Source organism: Mixophyes fleayi, chromosome 11 (assembly GCF_038048845.1).
Source record: "Mixophyes fleayi isolate aMixFle1 chromosome 11, aMixFle1.hap1, whole genome shotgun sequence".
Taxonomy (NCBI): Eukaryota; Metazoa; Chordata; class Amphibia; order Anura; family Limnodynastidae; genus Mixophyes; species Mixophyes fleayi.
In genome coordinates, this window is record NC_134412.1 from 183,252 (window position 1) to 208,806 (window position 25,555).

The following is a 25,555-nucleotide window of genomic DNA, read 5'->3' on the forward strand; positions in this document are numbered from 1 at the left end:
AACTTTGTAATATTGCAGTACCACTGGACTTTTACTGCTGAATGTGTGAACTTGGTAATATTGCAGTACCAATGGACTTATAATGCTGGATTGGTTTTGCAAATTTGGTTATAATTATTATATATTTTTTTTTTTTTTACTTTTTTTTTATTTTTTACAAACTTGGGAATAATGGGGAAATAACTATGCCCTTAGAAGCACAGAGCACAGGACACAGCACCACTGGACTGAACAGGACACGGCACAGGACCCAGCAGCACTACGGAACTCAGCAGGACAGAGCACAGGACACAGCACCACTGGACTGATACTGCAGAATGTGTAAACTTTGTAATATTGCAGTACCAATGGGCTTATACTGCAGGATTGGTTGTGAAAATTTTGTGGTAATTAAAAAATATTAAAGTAGTTTTTGGTATTTTATAAAAAAAACTTTTTTTTATTTTTTTAAACACAGGGGAATATTGGGGAAATAACTATGCCCTTAGAAGCACAGAGCACAGGACACAGCACCACTGGACTGAACAGGACACAGCACAGGACCCAGCAGCACCACTGACCTCAGAAGGACAGAGCACAGCACACAGCACCACTGGACTGATACAGCACAGCACAGCACAGCACAGCACAGCACAGCACAGCACAGCACAGCACAGCACAGCACAGCACTAAACAGCACAGAACTAAACAGCACAGAACTAAACAGCACAGAACTAAACAGCACAGAACTAAACAGCACAGAGGACCACCTAACACACCCTCCCTCTACCCTGATCAATGCCCGAGTGAAGATGGCGGCGACTAGCGGGGAATTTATAGGATCCGAGTATCGCGAGATCCGACAACGGGATTATGAGTCAGAGCCTCAGTTTCACTTTTGAATTTGGCGCCAATACCCGGATCTGTCTCGGATCCGACTCGGATCCGCAACGTTCGGGTGGGCTCGGATTTCAGAAATCCGAGCGCGCTCATCCCTAATAAAAAGGTACAATGCTTAAGGAATAAAAAAACATGAGAAATGACAAAGAATAAATACAAATCAGTTCTGAAAATAAAATAGATACAAATGACAGAGAATAGAAAACTTACTTACGGTTTTATAATTTGCATGCTGGGGAAACTGCAGAATTGCAACAGCCTTCAACTAGTTTGATCTTGAAAGGTCTGACACCAAAGATAGATTGTCATTGAGTTGTATGCTTCCTGCCATATATTGGCCTTTGCAGCTGCTGCCTGGCACTGTGCTGCTACCCAGTTTTCCTTAGTCCTCCTAAGCTATTTCCCATCTCAGTTTTCCACTCTTGTATTCCACGTAATGTGTTAGTAGAATAGTTGCCACGATGGCCTCGGTGTATATCCCTACATTTATCTACCATATTGCTGCCCAGTTTACCATTTTATGCAAATCTTTCTGTAGTAAGTTACTATCCTGCTCTGTGTTAATAAACCTCCATAATTCATCATCATCATCATCATCATCACCATTTATTTATATAGCGCCACTGATTCCACAGCGCTGTACAGAGAACTCACTCACATCAGTCCCTGCCCCTGGGGCTTACAGTCTAAATTCCCTAACACACACACACACACACACACACACACACACACACACAGACACACACACACAGACACACACAGACTAGGGGCAATTTGATAGCAGCCAATTAACCTACTAGTATGTTTTTGGAGTGTGGGAGGAAACTGGAGCACCCGGAGGAAACCCACGGAAACATGGGGAAACCATACAAACTCCTTACAGATAAGACCATGGTTGGGAATTGAACTCATGACCAGCAGATCTCTATATCTTACATTGTAGACAATGTACAAGTTTATTGCTAAAAAGAATAAATATTAAAACCCTGAATTCTGTGATACTTCACTAATAACGAAACCCAAATCCTTTCCACTGACCGGTAGAAACAGAACAGAGCATTCTGGTGATTAGTATACAAAGCAAAGCGCCATTCTGGATGACTAGATTACCAGGAAGCAAGTCTATGCGTCAAGGCCCTTTCTGTTGGATAGCATCTGATAATATACACAATGGTACTCATTCTCATGGTTTATAATCACAACATAGCCCATTCTTGTTACTAGTATAAATTTAGTATATATGCTCTTCTGGTGGCTAGCGCACATTAAAATCTCATTACCATGATTACTAATTGCAGAAAGTGTATTTCTGGTGGCTAGTATACACAGCAGAGCCCATGTACAGGTGGCCCATAGATTATATAGTACAGCTTATTTACAGCCACCACCCCCCGGCTACCAGCCAGAAGCGGCAGTGTCCACAAACATGTTATTTCATTATTAAGTAGCACAGATTTCCTTGCAACAAATCACTATTTACTGATGAAGGTTACTGCTAGAGAAGGGTCACTAGATGTCAGTGTCAATAAAACTCTCAATGGACCATGCGGCAGGACTTCTATGTATTTTAATATTAAACATGCTCCAGGGATGCTAGGCAAATTCTATAAAACTTGTCAATACAGGACAGCATTTGAGGCATGAGGATGGTTTAGTTTGAAATTTCCAAATGATGGCAGTAGGAGAAGTGGTGGTATGGCATACCCCCATGTACCCCCCACTTCTACCACTGTGTATGTGTATGTGTATATATATATATATATATATATATATATATATATATATATATATATATATATATATATATATATATATATATAGTGTGGTATGGCATACCCCCATGTACCCCCCACTTCTACCACTGTGTATGTGTGTATATATATATATATATATATATATATATATATATATATATATATATATATATAGTGTGGTATGGCATACCCCCATGTACCCCCCACTTCTACCACTGTGTATGTGTGTGTATATATATATATATATATATATATATATATATATATATATATATATATATATATATATATATATATATAGTACAAAAGGGTCTACACACAAAAAGCAAGAACGGAACATTAAATTGTGCTATTCAGCTATTAAGTTAGTCTGACAAAATTCTTGGAATAAATTGTATAGAGGTTTCGTTTCTAGGCAAGAAATTCATTCTGTTCCAATGAGCATAGTGGCCCCTTGGGTACAACCTTTTCACTTTACATCTAACAGTTATTTGAAGATATATCAACTAAAATATGTATATTGTTGGCCTTGTTCCCTATACTCACTCTATGTTGATTTATTTAAGCAACAATATATATGTAACATCCATTGCTTCCCAGCAGTGGATGTGATTGGGCAGGCCTAGCTTCAGGGTTCAGTAACCCCAGCCACTAAGAATAATGGGAGAGACACGTGTGTAAAAAATGTAATGGGAATGTAAGTGAATCTATTTATCTATCTATCTCCTATCTATATATCTACCCATCTCCTATCTATATATCTACCCATCTCCTATCTATATATCTACCCATCTCCTATCTATATATCTACCCATCATCTCCTATCTACCCATCTCCTATCTATCCATCTCCTATCTATCTCATATATATCTATCTATCTATCTATATATCTACCCATCTCCTATCTATATATCTACCCATCATCTCCTATCTATATATCTACCCATCTCCTATCTATATATCTACCCATCTCCTATCTATATATCTACCCATCATCTCCTATCTACCCATCTCCTATCTATCCATCTCCTATCTATCTCATATATATCTATCTATCTATATATCTACCCATCTCCTATCTATATATCTACCCATCATCTCCTATCTATATATCTACCCATCTCCTATCTATATATCTACCCATCTCCTATCTATCTCATATATATCTATCTACCCATCTCCTATCTATATATCTACCCATCTCCTATCTATATATCTACCCATCATCTCCTATCTACCCATCTTCTATCTATCTCATATATATCTATCTATCTACCCATCTCCTATCTATATATCTACCCATCTCCTATCTATATATCTACCCATCATCTCCTATCTACCCATCTCCTTTCTATCTCATATCTATCTATCTATCTCATATCTATCTATCTATCTCATATCCATCTATCTATCGATCTCATATCTATCTATCTCATGTCTATCTATCCATCTATTCAATGTTACATAGTTGTTTGTGAACCAAATTGTTCTTTATTTATTAAAATCACAATATACTTTCATAGTATAGTATATTTTCAACGTATATATTTTTATACAAACAATCCTATCACGTACTATTGCTGTGTGAGGTTTGTGTGGTTACAGGGGTCCCCAAGTCGCCCCTAGAGGTCATTTCATCCACGTCTCTACTGACTCACTCATTGAAGAAGTTGGTGGAGGAACTGGGCAAGTGAGAAGTAAGTGGTGATTCATACACGGAGAGTTTACAGACACGTCCCTTAGCTGGAGTAAGGGGATGTTGCACAAGCATTTGGAAATCCCCCTTTAATCATATACTTAGCCCTGGACGTCTGGTCCTTAACCCCATAAACAGTTTGAAAATACTGCCAGATTTATCTGCCAGAATAACACTTAATCATTTTTCATTTTCCTTCCTCCCACCACATGTCCTGTACATTGCTTAATATTTGCATAGATCTCTAAGCATAACAACACCATCCTCAGAAGAATGGAGCAGTGTGTACAACTGTGATTTCCCGTACTAACATATATGCACTGTAACTCACCGCCCATAGCTTGGGCTGTGCTGCTCAACCCTGACTGACATCAAGATCCGTGAAAGCTGCGCTGTGTGCCCTTGAATCAGGAAACTTGTAGCTGGTTTGACTTTAGCAGTGGAACGCGTGTGCGTTCCGCTGACAGGAAGTTCGGCTTTTGGAACTCAAACTTGCATTCCAAATGCCGATCTTCCTGTCAGTGGAACGCACATCCGTTCCACTGCGAAAGTAAAAGGCTGAGGAAACAGAGACAGGTAGCGGGCGGCTGCTGCGTCCCCTTGGGCTTGCGCCCTGGGCGACGGCACCGCCCGCACCTGCCTAGTTACGGATCTATCTATCTATCTACACACACACACACACACACACACACACACAAACACACAAGGCAGGGTAGCCATTTTGTACTCATCAGCCCTGGACAACATTGGAGCTACTAAATAAATAAATAAAAAGTATTAAAAGGAAAAAAATCAAATCAATGTTTTCAGACATAGGACTTCACAACTTGATTTAACCAATAAGATTACTTAATTGTGCAAATGGTTTCATTTTTGAGTCTTAAACTGGTGTAATAAACAGGACAGGAAGACAGTTCATAGTAAAATACACTTTCAAATTGAGACATCTTGCTCTATTCTTACCTGTTGCAGGAATACACGTAGGAAGGGTTTCCCATTGCTCAGGATCCCCCCACCCAGTACGCTCAAATTAAGTGATCGGTCAGGTACAGAACTATTACTAATCAGAGAACACACAGCATCTCCTTTGATTGGTTGCATTGTGCAGTGACAGTCAAGTTCTTGATGACAACCAAAATAATCTCCAACATTGTAATTGGAGTCTGGTCATTGGCAATTATAAACATGCTTTTTGTTGCAAGCCTGTGAGCGAAACAGTGAAGAATTGATTTGTTACCAAAGCTGCGCCATTTTCCAAGTGATGGTTATGGCATCTGGCAGGTCAGTGGAGGGAATTATAATGGTGAAGGGCTTAGGATGCACTCCATAAGCAGCAAAGAAGGGGGAAGTGCCTGTGGAATCAAGTAACTGACCTTTGTAAGAAAACTCAGTAAGAAAGGGTCATTGGTAAGAGTATGATTGAGATGCTGTAAAGCAGCCAGAAGCTCTATAGGCCAATAAGGAGCAGCACTACCCTTATGGATAAGTGTGAGGATGGTGATTAGTTCAGAAAAGTTAATATATTGGCGGTAATAGTTCCTGAATCCAATGAATAATTGAACGTCCTTCAAAGTGGCAGGCTGAGGCCAATCTACTACTGCTGAAACTTTTGTTGGATCCATCTGCAGACCTTGAGTAGAGAAGGTAGGTCACTTGAGAACTCTTGAATGTCCATTTCTCTAGTATAACATACAATTTCTTAATTTATCTTTAAAATATAATTCATATATCTAAGTGCTCCAAGATGTGGAATATTTAATTTACAAAGTTTTTGAAGACAGCATAGCAAAATATTCATAATGCCCGTCCTTGGTGTTAAATAATAATGTCTTCCACTCATATCCCTGGCAAATACAGATCAAGTTGCAGGCACCCTAAAGGTCCAATTTGGTAAAGAAGCTGGCCCTCTTGATGACATTCAATAATTCTATGATGAGTGGAATGGAAATAGGTTATTCTCTGTAATCTCTGTAAATTACAGCAGATTACTGGATTATGTTGCCAACCCCAGGGTGATGGAACTTGAAGGAGACAGGATTATATGGGAGGGACAGAGCCTCCCTGTGTAGGAAAACCAAAGATTTTAAACTTGGCAGTGGCATACTGGCAATGGCTAGGGGAAAACATAAGTCCGTCAATGCCCAGTAGGTTGATGGAATGAGCTAGTAGGCGAAATGACAACATTTTCATCCATGAAGTTCTCAGAGTCCAAGTGGGAGATTCAATTCTAAAGAACTGAATCTCCCCCCCAAAATTCAGGGAGAAAAAAGTTTTTGGGAGGATGAGTGGATGGTAATTGGAATCAGAATTTGCAGAAGAGTAGGCTGAGGAACTGGCAGAATCCCATCTAGGTGAAAGTCCTCAATGATACTGGATGCTTGGGGCAGGTGCAGAAGTGTCCCTTCTCCCTGCAGAACATGCAAAGCCGCTGGAACCTCCTATGAGGTCTTTCCTTTGGACTGAGTTGGGTAGTGCCGAGCTACATTGGATACCTGGGTGGTTAGGTGATGAGAGGCATAGAAACTCGAGGAGCAGGTGTCCTCAGGAGCTGGATGATTGACTAAAATGTATTTATCTGAATCCTGAAGGCCTGTTCTGTGTTGATGGCGAAGGGCATCATCATTCTATCAATATAAAATTGGCCATAGGTTGAAATCAGAAAATAGTCCTCACTTGAGCGCAATGATGCAAACCAAAGTAATCAATAACAACAAAATGTCTTTTTATATGTATCCTCATGGCCTGGAAGACGGCATCCAGCCAACCTAGACCTGTGTTGTGTGGCTCCAGCAGCAAATGCTCAGTAGGATAAGGGATAAGCATTAAGCTCAAGTTTAGGCCAATTAATAAAAAGACATGCAGGTAGCACAGTAAAGGACAGCATGTTCGGTACTGTACATGTATAAAGTTTGAATTTAGCTACATTTACCAGTGCTCCCTAGGTAGGGCTTTGGCACTGATATCAGAAGTCTCTTTGAACATGTTTTATCTTCATCTCTTCACACTTGTAACATTATTATAGCAGCAAGAAAACTAATAAAGGAAGAATTCAACCAAATGTCATTACTATGTTGTCTTTGGATTAGTAATTTTTTAAATACCATGAGGTAGAATTCAGAAAAACAAACTCTGCAAGAATAAAACTTTTTAAAATTTCTCGAAAAACACAACAAATGGCAATTTTTTTAAAGATCAGTTCTTCACGTTAAACACATTTTAATACAGAACAAGAAACAATTCCAACCACAGTGGCTTTAATTGTATATAAATCATTATAACCCTTGCTCCTCATTCTTTTATTGTATTAGAAATATTGATTGATTGTTGAATGCGGGTGCTACCATTTGTAACCACGCACGTAACATTTGCTATGCAGGGAAAAGGAGAAAGTCCTGGTTACTCTCATAAGATGCACTCGGGTATTTTACATATAACATTTATTAATATTTATGGTATACTTTAAAATCATTTCAAGCGAGATAATTCCATATTCAAGTAATACTATAACAAGAAAAGTGTGTAGAATAGAAAGAAGTGACTAAAATAAGTATAACAACTGTAATATATTGTTTGTTATTGTATTGTATCATATCAGTGGTTAGTCCTTTTAATGTAAGAGTAACAAAAATTATTATGGTAAATTTTAATATGTACACTCTTTTTAAGACAAAATTTTAAACTTCATCAATCAATGCAGCAAAAAACATGATAAAAAACTTTTTTTTACAATGATACAATTATGTGAATTTGGCCCTAAGTTGCTGTTAGCTATCATTCTGCCAGTAAGACCAACAGAAACATCGTAATATCCAAAAAACAAATAAAGTGTGATGTGCGCTAATGGTACATTATACAACAATAGAACTTCATTAATTATAATTTAGTCTACAGCACTTGGTATCCCCAGGTGGTCTCCCATCCAAGTACTATCCCTAACCCAGCCCAATCCTGCTTAGCTTCCAAGATCAGACAAGATTGGGTTTGATCAGGATGGCGCGGCTGTAGGCATATCTTAACACAATGTCCTTTTAAAGTGATGTGTGCCTTCTTCTTAATAGAAGTGTGTCACTTCCTTTTTCCTCCAGTGTTACAATACAAACAAACAAACAAATATTGTCCTTTAAAATGATGTGTACTTTCTTCTTAATTAAGGTGAATCACACCAGGTGGAAACTGCTTCTGAAAGGCTTGCAGGACTGTTAGGCAATGTGGCCGGTACCTGCGGATATCAACACACAGTGATTGTGCTCCTTACATGGCTGTTATGTGCTTTATAGGGAAAAAGAGCAAGTGATACACCTTTATTAAGAAGAAAGTATAGTATATGTCATCACACTGTAAAAGTATTTTGAAAAAACAATACAAACTTGTATCATTTTTGGCAGTGTGGAAAATCTGCACTTAATACATCCATATGTGGTAAAAGGTAGCACACAGAGGACAGATGAATGTAAATTGGGCTATAGTGGTATGATCTAGATGACCTTGTATAGAGTGGGGGGGGGCATCTTTCTGCCTCTGTTATTACTGCTGTGGCACCTGAACTGCTCCGATCGATCCCGCGTCTCCTTGTGAGACACTGAATATCTGAAATGAGTCTGTGCGCCTGTCCCACAGCACATGGGCTGAATCATTAAATGTCACCAGGATAACAATTATTTCACATTTCCATGATAATACTATTTATTTATAAAAGTACATAGATAGTGGAGACAAGAATACCATGAAGTTCAATGGAAGGAAAGAGTTACTGGTATGACCCTGCAATGCTTTAAGCAAATTAGAATAAAAAGAAATTAAGCCCAAGTAGGGCTGAATGATATAAAGCCTATCTCATACAGTGGTTAGCAATTGCCCAGCAGCCCAGCTGCTGCTTTGTGGAGCTCCTTCCCATGCTCATATAGCCCCCTCTACTTCCAGTTCCCGCCTCTTCCTGTTGGATTCCGGCTGTGTAACTGTCTGGTTTGCTTTCATTTATTACTTTGGCTTTCTGTCTGTTCTGCTTGTGGTTTCGCCTCCTCTTTGCCTTTCTTCACCTGCCGCCCTCGCCTGCCATGTTTCGCTCTACACGACAAGCTGCTATAGATGTTACCATGATATGCTACAGGATCCCCAGACGGGGCCGGGCTCCATCGGCCACTGGCAGTGGACAGTGTTGCCAATAGTGACCAACACCCCCTCTGCTCTTCCCATTCTGCAAAAGGAAGTCCCCATTCCACTCCCAGCCCCAATAGAATCATTTCTGCCCCCCTCCAATGCCCGCTGTGTCACCCCCTCTCCATTTCCCCAATATGATTTATTTTTTCACCTTCCCCGATGCAATCAAACCTCTTTCTTCCCTAGCCCATTGCGCAGCCTGCGACTCCCCCAGCTGCTGCTTATTTCCCTTCCACCAACCACTTTTCCAACCCAATTTTATCAGCCCCCACCCACACTCAAGCTCTCTCCATGCACCATATCCACCTAGCCAATGGTCTTACCCGCCCCTCATTTTTACACCCCTTTCTCTCCATCACTAGGTTCCCAAATTACCTCACCCAGTGGCCCAAGAGCACTCCCCAGCTGGATCGACTCCTCCCGCAGGGAGTACACTCACTGGATGGTCCCACACAATATAGGGCGTGTGTCTAATGATAGCTTGTCTCCTGCATTTTGAGAGTAGCCTATTGGTCTGTAACCCAGCCCTCCTGTGTGTGATGAGGGCCTCCGCTATCGAGTAGTACGCAGAGTCCGTCACTGTCGGAGTCATCCGGTGAGAATAGATATTCTTCTTACATTACCCACGGTATGTTAGGTTGAGCACGTCTAGCGCTAGTGGGGACTCTTCTGATGTTGAGGAATGTCCTAGTAAATGGATCAGCTTGCTCAAGTCACACAATAGGGTAGTGGAGTGGTTGGTTTAGGGCTCAGGGGGAATTCTGAGGTGGTTCACATCGATATTACTGGGTCTCAGGAAGCGGGTGAAGGACAGGATTGCTAGAGGGGTCTTCAAAATGCCCTTGCAGAGGTAAGTAGGTCAGGCAGTATTGGGGGGGAGGATTACAGGTCCTTTAATAGTTGGTTGGGAGGAGCTTACGTTTTTGGCGCATGCTATTTGGAGAGAAAGCCGTTAGAATTCATACACTATTTTGCGATAGCTGTACTTGATTCGTGATATGTATCTGAAATTCTAAAGGTACTATTTGGTAGCACTATGATCATAACTTTCAGAAAAGCAGGACAGTTGACAAGCAAAGATTTTGCTTGAAAAGATGTGGAGGTTTGATTAGATGTTACACAGCCTATAAAGAGCATTTGTGATGGGTCATTGTGAAGAGATTTGTTGGACAAGCTAGGCCTAGCAGGCACGGTCTTTTTGCAACAAATATTTCCCAATTAATATTGCCCAGTTCAGAAAGGGCATGGCCTGTAGGTACAAACATTCCTGTGCACATTGCGGGGAAACCACCCTGCCAGAGATTTCCCAAGAATCACTCCTTCCTGGTGACCACAGTGGACTTCAGGCAGTGATGCTGGGCAAGGCCCCATCCCCAACAGAATGTGTGCCATTAGTGAGATGGCTCGCCCGATACCCATCAGGTACATTGCTGACTTTTTGCTTGACGGGTGTAGACATGGTTTTCACCTCCCTTTTTCCCAGGTGGGAGTCATGCCCAAGAAGACCCCAGTTGATTCAGTATCTGGCTGACAGGTCAGTCAATGGCGTAATTGATGTGCAATACTGTTTGGTCACTTACCAGTCCACACTTTTGGGCGAAGGGCATTGTGAGGACACCGGGGTTAGAACCAAAGCTCACTAGATACCCTGTCCTCTAGGTTCACAGGTCACACAGGTAAGGAGACAGGAAAGAAATAATAATCCCTTTTATTAAACAAAGTGTACACACTTAGTAAAATACAACAGTGCTTCCCAAGGAGAAACTTGTTCCCCCACCAAATATATCAAGTGTCAGAAAATCACCAGTGCAAGTAAAAACTCCCCAACAAAGTCCCCAGCAGGTTACCTCCAAGCACAGAGTCCTAGCAGGCCCAAACTCCTGGTAATAAAATTCACAGCTGACAATCCAAGTGGGCCATGGTTTCTGATCCTTAAGGTGGGTCTGTGTATCTTGCTGATCCCAGCCGCTCGGCCAACTCTCCACCAGCTTGGTGGGACCCTGGGTATAGTCTCCCTACCGATGTAGGCTCACCAATTCCCCAGAATCTGCGAGTGTCTCCCGATGGAGTGGTAACAGAATCAGTCCTAGAGGTACACTGTCCGATCTCTGTCAAGAAGCTCCTGCCTTAAGCATTTCTTTAAGGCCCTGCGAGAATACGGTTACTCTCCAACAGTCCAAGTCCTCACTGTCTCAAGATTCTCCAACAACTCCCTCTCTCCCCCAGACAGCTCCCCTTTTGTCCCTTCCACAACCCCCCACTCATTGTCCTCTTCTGATTGGTGGTGTGGAGAGTTTGGGTGGTAACAGGGGTGGAAATAGTGCATGACATCAGTGGTCTCCCCCCCTGCGGTGATGGTGCCATTCGGACTGTGTTGCAGACTTGCTAGAACAATAGTTAGCAAACAGGGAGAGACCCCCCTCCTGATTTTAGATAAGGTCCTGACCCTCCTCTTTTTAACCCGTTCCACTACTTTTTGATGTCACAGGGTCCACAGCTGATTCCCACTTCCTGTGAGCTGCCTCTCCCCTCCCTCTCTGGACACCACAGCAATAACAGATCTGGCCACCGGGCGGCATTTAATAACAGAGTGGGCCATGGTTATTCAGTTGGCCCACTGAGGACAGACCGGGTTGGCAGGATATTCTCAATATAAGGCCCGGGTCTGTCACAGGCATTGATAGCCAATATGGACATTAAGTCTGCTTTCCGCCTTCGGTCACTGGGCGAGCCTATTGCCCACGACAAATCTGAGGGCCCTGCCGTAAACTTGTCAATGTGGACGGTTTTCCTCATGTACTTTATTGGGGTATGTTTATGGTCAGCCTCTCCTGTGCACAATGATGCCTTGCAGCTCTTCACAGATCCGGTAGCTTCCTCTGGATTTGGGGCTTACCTGGAAGATGACTGGTACAAGGAAGCGTGGCCCCGAGTGGGTATCCTCTGGTCTTACTCAAAACTTGATCTTGTTGGAGCGTTTCCCCATTGTCATGGCTGTCTTCCACTGGACTGAGAGGCTTCGGGACAGATCAGTAATATTCTGGTGCAAGACATGGAAGTGATCTAGGTTATCAACAATCAATGGGCCTTGTTCTCTCCATGAGCTAGTAGCTAGTGCACACTAACGCTTCCCTTTTTATGAAGTTCTAATTTGTTGCAGTTTTAAGTCCTGGTTAAGCTGGGCTTCAATCCTTTGGATTTCAGCACCCACATAGGTGGGATGATCCGTGGACGTTATCAAACAATTTGGTGTGCTCCAATTCCTATAGAAAATACATGCGACCCCTTTAGTGTTTTGAAGCTTTCCTGATTCCTGCTGTAGTTAACCCAGAATTATTCACTCTCTACAATGAGTGGAGGCATTAAGGGATTTGCCTATTTTTTCCCCATACACAGAGGGCCTCATTGGCTTGTGCGCCCTCATCAGGTTTTTTTGTACTTTCACCTTCATATGGGTTGCCTGTTCCCCTCTCCCTGCCATTGTCCTCTTCCTCTCCTGCTTCCTCGGCTAAAATACATTGTTTAAATTGTTTGTGATTTATTATATTTTATGTCTTTACTGTGTGTTGTTTTTTTATTTCCTAACAGGTTTAGGTTTCCCCTGAGTTTGTACATTATGGCTGTACATATGTACAGATTGTATGTTCTTTACAGATTGTCCCAGGGGTGTACTCCAGGTATGGGTGGTGGGGCACTCATTTACCGGGCCTCCCATTTAGCATCAGCCCCTTCTGTAATGCCTAAGGGTATGCTGATACGCTGGTTCAGTAATAAGAGGTATGCTTTGGCACGAGATAGAGGCCTACTTGACTCATTTGATCTCTGGTATTGGGCTCCCTGATGTGTTGTTTGTTCACTTAGGTGGTAAAGACCTAGGTAAGCGGAAGTCTGTCAACCTCACGTTACACGTTAAGGAGGTGTTCCTGCATTTTAGGTGCTGCTGGCCTGCTCTTTGTATTTTTTGGTCTGACATAATTCCCCGGAGGTATTGATTGGTTTTCTGTAGGCTAGGGTTCATGGAGAGTGCATAAGAAGATTAATCAACTGGTTGGCACATTTTTGATATGGGAAGGGAGCTATGTTATTCAATACTTTCTTGCAGTGTGGGGATGTCCATCTTTATAGGTCTGATGGGGTTCATCTTTTTGAGGAGGGCATGGTCTTGGTTGTCCAACAAATCTTTTGGGTCCTGGTTTAGGTGTTGGAGGTTTAGTTGGTGGTGCACTGCAGTTAATGGGGAAACCATGCTTCGGTGATGTCACACACCAGGCTCTTAGGTACTGTCACTTACCTATCCGTTGTCTTTCCAAGTTGTCCCTGCAGTCCTCAGGCTCTGCTGGTTTTAGATGTCTCTGCCATGATTCCTCTCAGCCAATCAGGGGTAGCAGCCTACTCTCCAGGTTTCCCTCAAAAACCAGTTCATGGGAGCTGCCATCTTGAATATAGTCACCTGATCCATCTCAGAAACTCAGAGTGTTGCTTCTGCCTAGCTGACCGCATTCTCCAATCAGGAATCAACAACTACTATAAAAGGACTTCCTGGAGCCCTTACCTGTTGCCAGTGCAACAATGTATTTCTAAATGTCAACAAGGATTCCAGCAGTATGCAGTCTTTCTATCCTTCCAGCACAGACTGCGCAGTCTGCATTTTGGCTCCAGTCCGGTTCCAGCAATCCGGTTCCATCATCCAGCAATCCGGTTGCAGCATTCCGGTTTCCAGCATTCTGGTTCCATTACAGTTCCAGCATTACAATTCCATTCCGCTTCCGTCATCCAGCATTGGTAAAGAGTGATCACTCAAGTAATAAAAACAAAACAAAAACACAGCATAAATTAAGCCAATTCAGCAGAGTCTTCTGCTCTAGTATCACACATTAATGGTACTGAGTCTTGCTGTCCTAGAATATAGGAAACAAACCAAGATTGATAAATAGCTCTCAAGCCCATAATATGGTCGTGATACACATATAGTCTAATAAGAAGCCGAGACTCGCAGTATACAAGTTTCCACCGCCTGACACCCTTCCAAGCAGGGGAATACTTAAATATCATAGCAGACAACTACCAGATGGCTATGGCGACGAGGGGCTGATTGAGACCCAGTGATAATACTACCAGGTCATAGTCCCCTTTAAAGTGAGATTTTCTACAATGACAGCAGTGCACTTTATATATTACAGGCTGGCGCCTCACGGGGTATTAAATCCTCAACTACCAAACTGCAACATACTGGTTGGCCCTAACTTTTTTTTCCTCCGCTCTGCTCCCCGGCCACATACTTTTGTGGATGAGTGTCTCCTGCGGCACACTTGGAGGGCAAGAGATAGATGGCGTGTGCCTTGATCGTGTCCCCTTCCTCGTGTTCCAACCCAGGGTGTATCACAGGCCCATTGTTACTCCATATTTCATAGCCTGTTGTTCGTTTTAACTATTTAGGAAATGCCCTTATATGTTTTAGGGTTATATTAAGTTCTGTATAATGCTCTGTCCTCAATGATTTGTTATACAACTTTAGGAATGGTTAAAGTTTTAAGACCCTTTGTGCGACGTCCGTGTCAGGTACTTTTCCTGAATAGGCGGCCTCCTCTGATTCTTTCAGGTGCCTTTCCCCAACTTGATATATTTTGCAATATTTTATGTTATATTTTATGTTATATCTGTCCTGGTGTTTCTCAGGCATCGGTGGGGCTTGCTCTCTATACAAGCACCACCCTCATCATCATCATTTATTTATATAGCGCCAGCAGACTCCGTAGCGCTTTACAATTGGTATCAAACATTGATAAGACAATACTGGGTAATACATACAGACATAGAGGTAAGAGAACCCTGCTCACAGCTTACAATCTATGGGACAATGGGAGTTTGAAACACAAGGACATGTGCTACATCATATTGCACAATGGACCAGCTAGACCGCAAAGGTAAAACTATTGAGTGGGCTGTGTGATCAGTCACACAGTAATGTTGGTCAGAGGGTTGTTGTCTTGTGTTAGCTGTGTAGAGGATGTTAATAGGGTAATCTATGGAAATTAAGGTGATGGTTGAGGAATATCATAACCTTGTCTCACGCTCCCAAATGTTACCTATTTTGCCAATTTCCCCCCTAGGCGGCAAATACACTAACCTACTTTTGGTTTACCCCAGTCCCTCCCCCTTCCCCTCCTTCTGCCCTCCTAGTTTTACGCTTCCTCCCCTCCTTCCAGCAGACAAACTCACTCTGATGTGACAGTTCCCTCCTACACCGCCTTACTCAGGCACAACATTCCTTTTCGAAATGCAAATTTGAGCCCTGCATACCTCTCACTCCGGCCCTTATGGTTAAGATCCTTTCTTTAAATGAATAGTATCTTAATTCCCTGAACAATAGGGTTAGGGTTAGGGTTAACACTAACCCTAACCCTAATATGTTTTAGCACTAATTAGCTGACATTGTTGCCTATAGGCCTTAGAGACTGCAGTGGACCTGTTGAGTAGCCAGCATGGTGACTTAGTGGTTAGCACTTCTGCCACTGGGGTCAAGAGTTTGAATCCTGACTATGGCCCTATCTGTGTGGAGTTTGTATGTTCTCCCTGTGTTTGTTTGGCTTTGCTCTGGTTTCCTCCCACACCACAAAAATATACTAGTAGGTTAATTAACTGCTATTAAATTGTCCTTCGTCTCTGTGTGTGTATGTTATGGCATTTAGACTGTAAGCTCCAATGCGGCAGGGACTGATGTGAGTTCTCTGTACAGCGTTGCGGAATTACTGGCGCTACATAAATAGCTGATGAGTAAATAAATCAAGATTGTTACCTGACTGATGTGTAGGGACATAGGATAACTGCATGTGACCCAAACCCAATGACATTACATTACAATTTTATCATTAATTATAGAACATTCCCCAAAATTTAAAGGAAAAGGTTATAAAAATATATTTCAATAAAATCCTTGGAACAAAGTGTGTGACCTTTCTAAATAAATTTTCTGCTAGCTAAAAAGAGAAAGCTAACAATCCGATTATTGCTCTTCCTAAGATCTAATTCTGACCACTGATAACATTTTGTTGCGAAGACTGATGAACAATCACTTAAGACTCACGACGATTGCCAAATGTTAACAGCTATAAATGTGATTACATTAAAGATTGACAGCATCGATCATACTTAACACTTATGACTAGGTAAAGTCTCAAAGGATTTTCTTTTCATTGAAAATTGCAATTGCGGCTTTAAATTGCTTACGGAGTAAATGTGAACTCACTAAAAGGTTTATACTGATTGTTAAGTCTTGTAATAAAGAAATATTTATCTGTCATCACAAATGAGAACCTTGTATGAGATTCTTTTAATTCACCGTTATTAACATCATCACCCTTCTTGGGATTTGAATTTGCTGAAAACTATTCAAAAATAAAAGGGCTGAGTGGAATTAATTTAAAGTTTAATTTAGGCTGTTAATTTATTATTCATATTAATTTGATGGAATTTATAGCATTAGTGGCTTGCTTTCATTTAGCACACTGCCTCGAATCAGCTCCACTGTCATGTCCTCAGTACGACCAAGATATTAAGGATCAAAAGAGATCAGTGCCCTGAGCTAAATATGGACCATGTCAAAAGATATCCATCAAAATAGGAAGGATCTACTAGTTTAACTATCAGGTGATTGCATTTCCTCACTTTATCTTACACATATCAAGTCCTTAGAACAATTGTGATTAAAGAGTAGTGTATGAGAGACTGATTTATCAAATGGTAAAAAGTCTTTTTGCCAGTGAAAACACTTATACCTATATCTCTAGGATATAGATAGATAGATTAAGAAAACAATATTCTTTTGTACGAACAGTGGAACTGGAAGTTCAAGCCAAGTTTTCAGTACAGCAGAACGAGCGTTCCAGAGTGATAAGTAACTTATAGCTATGAATAGTTATCACTGTGGCGATAATAACGGTAAATTATAGCAATAAGTGTTTGTTTTATAAACTGGACCCTTGGTGTAGTTAATGCTGCATATAATAGTAACACATTCATGCAAATAGTGGCAGGGAAAGTTAGTTCGCGAGAGACTATGATGGGACTAACTAGAATAATTCCATTAATAAAAAATAATTAGTTATGAAATATAATGCAAACAACAGGATATTCTATTTCATATAATCACGTAGATGGATACATACATATGAAGCCCTTCATTTTGCTGATAGTGATACTCACCATGGTAGCTGGCATTATGCATCCAGAGGTCCAGTTACAGGATCATTCTGCCATGTAAATGTCTTGTTCTTTTATGGTGAGATCATGGATTTAATCTAGATGCTGCAATAGAATAATTAGTTTCATCAGTCAATAACTCTCTGGGATCATATTTAAACTACTAATCTGGTTGCGCAGAACACAGACACAAGTGAGACTTACAAATATGTATGGAAATGTTAACCCTTAATTTGATATTGTTTTCCTGCATAGATCTCGTTTCCTGAACTGGCATTAGGATATAGATAAATTGAGTTAAGCGAATGTAAAAGGCTATCTCCAGTTTACACGCCGCAGCGAGCTGGTTGTGATGGAGATGCCAGTCTATGAGCACAGGTGACTCTTATTAACCTGAAAAAAAACACCTCACCTGCAGCAAGTGCTGACATTCTATTGGTTGAGGTGTAAGACTGCTTATACTCAGGTGAGTTTTGTCAGGTTACAATGTAGACCTGCTCTGTAACTCTGCCCTCTGTCAGTGACTTCTTCTTAGGAACTGCTTATTAAGAACTAAGCTGCAGAATACAGTTACTAACCAAGCAACAGGCCTGTTACAGACCTTGGATATGTCAACAATATCAAGTGTATCTGATGTTTTTTTTAAATAGCCCCCCCCCCCCTCTCCCACCCCACATACTCAATATTAAAACACCCATTTTTAAATAGCACTTTCTTGTTTCTATAGGGAATATCAGAAATGGATGATTACACATATAAAAACGTCCTTTTATATCACATGCTGACTGCATCCAGGATCACAAATGTTTCTGGACTTGTGTACTGTACAGAAATTCATTCAAGATTCTGAAAAGTGTTTGGAAACAATTCTCTGAAACCTTTGCTATGAACGTGTAACAGTTAAATGCTCTTGTGAAGCAGTAATTGGATGAGTTGCTGCACTAGGCATGATAGAATTTCAGATTGCTCTCTCTTCAAGCATCACATGTTATTACATATTCCAAGGGCACTCAAAATAGGGCAAGAGTTACTTTATCTATTATTAATAATCTTTAGCAGATGGAATAGGACAAACTTTAGTACTTGGTGAAAGAGAGAAAGAACTGTACAGCATGAGTAAGAGCTGTACAAGACAATCCGTATTCCTCATTACGGTGGTCAGGAAACGGAATCTGCCTTCTCAATGTATTTGCATAGTGGCCGATTGGGAGAACACAGTTCAAGATGAGTTATGGGACTAGAATTTAAACCATAAGACTTTGGATGAGACTGATACAGTTCAGACATCACTTTACATATCCGCTCAATACCCAGAACTACAGGGGAGCTGGTCCAACCCAGTAGGGCCGTAACTAGGGCTGTGCGAGAGGGGTGACTGCCCAGGGAACAATGCAGAAGGGGGACACATTTTATGTATATTTAAGGTTAATTTGGTTAAAATTGAAGGCTAGGGAGTGACAGTTTTCCTTCTTGCCCCAGTAGCTAGAATTTTAAGTTCTGCACCCCAGCACGTTATACTGAGCACCAGACAGGGTCGGACTGGCCCACCGGAGGACCGGGCTATCCACCGGTAGGCCCCGACCCTGAATCGCTCCCCTTTTCGGTGGTGGGGGGAGCGAAAAACTTGAAGAAGAAGGAGAAAAAAAAAATACAAAAAACAACTCACGTGACTGCAGCACTGCCTCCGTCCGCACTGAATGCCGGGCGTGACGTCATCACGCCCGCTGTTCAGTGAGGAGCGCCGGCAATACCGAAGACAAGAAAAGGAAGAAGCAGATAGAAAAGGTAAGTGATAGGGGAGCATGGCACAGAGAAGGGGGAGCATGGCAGCAATCGAGGAGCATAGCAGAGAAGGGGGAGCATGGCACAGGAGGAGCATGGCAGAGATGGAAGAGCATGGCACAGAAGGAGCATGGCAGAGATGGAGGAGCATAGCATAGAAGGGGGAGCATGGCAGAGAAGAGGGAGCATGGCAGAGAAGGAGCATGGCACAGAGAAGGGGGAGCATGGCAGAGATGGAGGAGCATGGCGCAGAGATGGAGGAGCATGGCACAGAGAAGGGGGACCATGGCACAGAGCAGGGGGACCATGGCCCAGAGCAGGGGGACCATGGCACAGAGAAGGGGGAGCATGGCACAGAGAAGGGGGAGCATGGCAGAGAAGGGGGAGCATAACAGAGAAGGGGGAGCATGGCACAGGAGGAGGAGCATGGCAGAGATGTAGGAGCATGGCACAGAGAAGGGGGAGCATGGTGCAGAGAAGGGGGAGCATGGCACAGAAGGAGCATGGCAGAGAAGGGGGAGCATGGCAGAGAAGGGGGAGCATGGCAGAGAAGGGGGAGCATGGCACAGAGAAGGGGGAGCATGGCAGCGATCGAGGAGCATGGCAGCGATCGAGGAGCATAGCAGAGAAGGGGGAGCATGGCACAGGAGGAGGAGCATGGCAGAGATGTAGGAGCATGGCACAGAGAAGGGGGAGCATGGCACAGAAGTAGCATGGCAGAGATGGAGGAGCATAGCACAGAAGGAGCATGGCAGAGATGAAGGAGCATGGCAGAGAAGGGGGAGCATGGCAGAGATGGGGGAGCATGGCAGAGATGGGGGAGCATGGCAGAGATGGGGGAGCATGGCAGAGATGGAGGAGCATGGCAGAGAAGGGGGAGCACAGACAGCATGGCAGACTGTGAAGGGGGGCCAGGAGAAGGGGGAGCAAAAGCAGCATGGAGGGTGCAGTGTGATCATAAGGAGGTGATGAAGGGGCGCAGTAATGTGTGTGTGATGGCATAATGGGCTTGTGGCAATGTAATGTGTGTGTGGTAGGTGGTGGCTAAATAATAGGGGCTATTTTCTTTGTAGGGTAAAGATGGGGTAATTTAATTTTATAGTGGGGACAATTAATTTAGGATGGGGTGGTTTGGACGCTATTAATTGAATGCAGGGCTGAGTTTGAGGAGCATGAGGTCTATTTATTAAATATGAATATGAATTATTTAATGGCGGTTATTTTAAGTGACGGTTGCAGGAAATAGGTATATTTATTATATGTAAATGTGATTAATTTATTGCAGGGGCTGTCTGGAGGGAGGGAAATAGGTTTAATAAATGGGAATACTATTACTTTTATGTTGGGGCTGGAGGAAGTCCTAAGTATTAATTGTGGGTCCTATTGATTTAACGCCGGGACTGGTTGAAATTTTCTAAATGTACCCATTATTTTTTCCAAATAGGACCCCTCAACAATCCAAGATCCAGACAAGCCGCCACTAAAGAAACCAGCAGCCACAGGTGGTAAAAGTGACAAGAACAGGTAAGACAGTCTGTCAAATGTTCTGAGTCTAGTGCAGCCTTGGCTAACCTGTGGCACTCCAGGTGTTGTGAAACTACAAGTCCCAGCATACCCTTCCAGCAATAGGCTGCTATATATTGGCAAAGCATGCTGACGCTTGTAGTTTCACAATACCTGGAGTGCCACAGGTTAGCCAAGCCTGGTCTAGTGGGATAATCCTGATTTTTGGTGACTGTTCTGCCCAATGTAAGGTGCAGGTCAAGACTGTGCACTCTTTATACACACACTGCAATCTTTATATACTACACTATGGTGCAAGCTGTCCTTCGTGGGCTGACCCCTCCCCCTCTAGTGTTTGGTCCCGCCTCTATGATGGCTGACCACAACCCCTCTGGTGGGCCCCTAGCGTTGCAGTCCCCCGGTGGGCCCTTCATGCCCCAGTCCGACACTGGCACCAGATAGGATTTAGCTTTATAAAATCAATGGTTGAACTAAAGCATAAATTATACTAATATTACATGCTGTAATCTGTAACTAAACACATTTTTAAAAATGTAATTTTTAGAGATGCTCAGGCTCGGTTCCTCGGAAACAGAACACACCCGAACTTAGGGGATCCGCGTCCGAGTAGGCTCAGTACTTTCACGCTTTTTTGGATTATAAAACGAGGCAAAACGTCATTGTGACGTTGTCGGATCTCGGATCTCGCAAATCTATAAATACCGCCCTCCATGGTGACCTAGCGCCATTTGAGAGAGGGATACAGGAGCGGTAGCATAGAGTGTAGAGCAGTTGGGCAGGCAAAATTGAAAGAGGAGGGGGTAGCAGTGTTAAAGAAAGCTCCATTGCTAATTGTCATTGCTGAAGTACAAATAGTGTATAGTAGTCCTTGCAGACTTTTCTTCTGAATTTACAGGCAAATTTACAATTGATTACATTGTGCATTCTAGACAGAACTCTTCCAGGTTTTCTGGAGATTTTTTGGCGGTTTCAAAGCCTCAGATGAGTTACTAATGCACAATCCACTGGAAAACTGCTTGAAAGCGACACTTTCAAAATCACCATTTTGTTTTTTAGCATAATATAAATACAAACCACAAAAATGATCAAGTTTGGCCTCGTGAGAGCAGCCTATCACACCCACTTCTGGTTTTCCTTTTTTAGGTGGTTTTCCCAGCAGTTTCCTGTCAGCATTCCTCCTGAAATGACCTTATGGGGCGATCTGGCTTCTCCAAGCGACAAGTCAGACTGCCCCTTGCTATTAACCATTCACTAATTCCTGCAGCTTAGGCACTTTTACCACTTCAGAAACCCTCCTCACACACTTACATTCCACAATATAATAACGGTTTATTCCACTCTAACCTAGTTCTAAATCCCCTTAATCCTGACCCTGAGAAAACCCTTCATGACATTAAATAGTATCAGGAGATGGGAGTGACACTAGACCCCAATGCATCCAGTCCTTTAGAAAGTAACTAAAACCCTGGTCCATTTGCTCATTATGTCTTGATTACAGTTACCTTTTCCTCACTAGTCTTCCCATTTCCTCTACAATCCACCATAAATACACCATTGCTTCCAGAATTCAGGTAATGCTGCTAACCCTCACCTAAAAGGCACTCACTAATACTTCCCCTCTATACATCCCTGACTGCATGAGATACACTCTGACTCAATTAATCTGCTCCACCATTGCTCTTTAGCTTCCCACCCCCTTCACAACCTCCTCTCACTCCTGTCTCCAAGTCTTCTCCTACGCTGCTCATCACCTCTGGAACTGAATGCCTCACCCTATCAGATGCTGCCATAACCTACAATCTTTCAAATGCTCTTGAAACTAACCTGTTCATATTTTCCACCATAGCCCTCCTAGGCTATCATGTTCACATCCTCTACTTTCTCCGTCCACCACATACGCTTGTGTCCTATTTGCTCCTACTGTTTCTCATTACCCCCCCTCTAAACTGTAAGCTATCATAGGCAGGGTCCTCTCTAACCTATGTTTCCTGTCTGTTCACCTCATACAACCCTGATGTCTTAAGCTGAATCTTCTGCTGTTTGCTGCTTACACACCTGGAATTGACACCCTTGCTAGCTGTAATTTCTAGCTCAGGGCCAGTGTAAGCTCTTATCTGTTGATCAAAGGATACAGCAGGCAATAGGCATCAATCAGAATCTGGAAGCGGTGATGTATATTGCTCAATGTTCCTTATAAGGAACGCTACACACTAGTTAAAGGTACTAGTGATCATTCAGAAGTACAGAGTTTTACTTGGACAGTGCAGCTATTTTTATAGAGTTTAAAACACATAACCTGGCAATGACCCAGCCTCCAGCCCCCTTCACCAACCCTGGCTGATTCATGCCGCGAGCACGTGAGTCAACCTTTAACATTGTTGCTAGTTTTACATTTATTAAATACATATTAATTTATAGTTTATACATGCAGCACCCAGCGCCAGTAAATTAAAACCTCTGGCGCTCGGTATTAGCCCTCCCTGTGCCAGAGCATATCTCAAAATGGATATCAATCCCTTGCAAAATGTTTGGACATTATTCTCATAAGTCTTCTTGTGCTTTGTTACAGATCATTTTTTAAAAATACATTATTATTTATTAATATAGTGTTAATCCTATTACTTAGCGCTGTACAAAGGATGTGTAGTCATAAATATCAGTCCCTGTCCCACTGGATCTAAAAATCCCCTACAACACACACACTTGTTTTTATTACATTGTGAGGACCTATGTCTGGAACATGACTCATAGTTACACCCCTTTCCTAATGTCCTGCCAACAGAACAATTATAGGGGTATGTGTAGGAGCTGTTTGTCACCAGAGTTACCACTTGAGATCTACAGTTTGACTTTACTCAAAGTACTGACATTAGCTGCAAGTTGGGGAAAGTTTCATGTATTTGACTGTCTGAGGACATCCACATACCCACATATACCTACACTTAGCCATGGAGGTTACTGCCCTGGTCAACCAATGTGTATTGTTTCAACAAGTTTGGTCCCTCTTTAAAGCTGTTATGAATGTTTACATAGAATTTCACCCCTGACCAGTTCCGATCTTTCAGTGCCGATGGTTCGGCCATGAGACATGCGACACAGTCATGCTTTCCAGGACACCCGGCATGTTTGGATAAACTTGATCATGTGCTTCTCCACAGTTCGGATTTCCTCTCTGCCCCAAGCTTTTTGCCTCATTTCTTAACAACCTGAAAGGAATTAGAGCGGTCCATTATGACTCTGAAATACAGAGAAGGCAAATTGCTTTTGCCTAACTAAACCTTGTGCTACACTGACCCGTGGAAGCCTTGGCTGGGCATTGGTCCCATGTTACTGAGTGACCACTTGTACCTCTGTCAAAGAGGATTGCTCATCATCTGACTTGTCGCTCTGTAGCTGGAGCGCTTTTGAAAAGAAACAGATATGGAAATGACTGAGCTAATAGTCATAAGCTTACATCAGACACAAGATTTCCAACGTACCGTCTGCATCAATGTGCCTCTCGTCCACATTCTTGCCTTTGAATTCAGTCAGTCTGCTACTCTCAAGACTTATTAACAGTTTTCTGATCTTGGCAAGTTGGAGTGCACCTTTTGGGAGGTGGTAATACTGCCGGTGCACCCTGATGTCATGCCCAAGGAAGTCTGCCAACTGATCCAGTTTTGTGTTGTTTAGGTATAGGACCTTTGAGAGAGTGGCAACATGCTTTTGACGCTTTGTGGAATACAGCACTTGGGGATGTTTGGACCCACACTGTCGGGCAAACAGTCGTATGTGTCACACTTCAATGCAGAAATCACAGCTAAGGAGCTCGAAATATGGTGAAACACACAATGTTTATTGCAGGATAGTACAAACCGGATGGTGTAAGTATAAAATTAGGATTGCAGGGAGATGCAGAAAGCAAATACCAGGAACACGGCTGATGCAGGTAAACAGGTAATATGAAGAAATCCCAGGGAACAGGTGAACCAGGAGCACAGTAGGGAACAGCACAGCAACATACAACAGCAACAACAACAATGACCAGCAAGGTATGCAAGGAGTGTATAAGTAGAGAGACACCCAGGTGCAAGAGATAATTGGTGCAACAAGTTAACCCCTAGTGATGAAAGGGAAGGCTTAATAGTAGCACCTCTGGTGATCAGAGGCACTGCAAATAATACATAACACACAAATCCAAAGTCCAGGATGTAATGCAGAGGGCTGCAGGCAGATCCTGACAGTATGCAATCAGAGCCTCTGAAGTGTGACAAGGCAGCTGGTCTGGCAAACATGTAGACATTTTGGGTAGCCACTCTACATTCTTCATGCTTCTCTGTGAAGTTCTATTGTGCCTTGCAGGGCTGGTGTCAGCAGGATGGGGCTTTTCACTCTCGTTTTCCCTGGATTTCAATATGAGTGAAGTGCCAGTTTTCAACCGCAGCAGTGCAGCCCTACATCATGGCTCGGCACTCCACAATGATTGCTATCTTTTGCAAGCCATGCCTGACCTTCTGTCACACATTGCACCAGCTAACCTGCATTTTGGTCACTGTTCTTTCCTGTTTCCTCAGTTCTCACTCCC

At 42.6% G+C, this 25,555-nt stretch overlaps 1 protein-coding gene and 1 pseudogene across 3 annotated transcripts in view; both read right to left on the bottom strand.

Annotated features, from left to right (window-relative positions):
- Nucleotides 1–25,555, bottom strand: part of LRRC4B (leucine rich repeat containing 4B) — a 254,988-nt gene that overhangs the window by 84,437 nt on the left and 144,996 nt on the right. For all 3 annotated transcript variants that reach the window (XM_075191086.1, XM_075191088.1, XM_075191085.1), the window contains one exon: nt 17,689–17,790. The gene's annotated coding sequence lies outside the window, so the exon portion shown is untranslated. The remainder of the gene's footprint in view (nt 1–17,688; nt 17,791–25,555) is intronic.
- Nucleotides 8,212–8,336, bottom strand: LOC142108098 (5S ribosomal RNA; annotated as a pseudogene).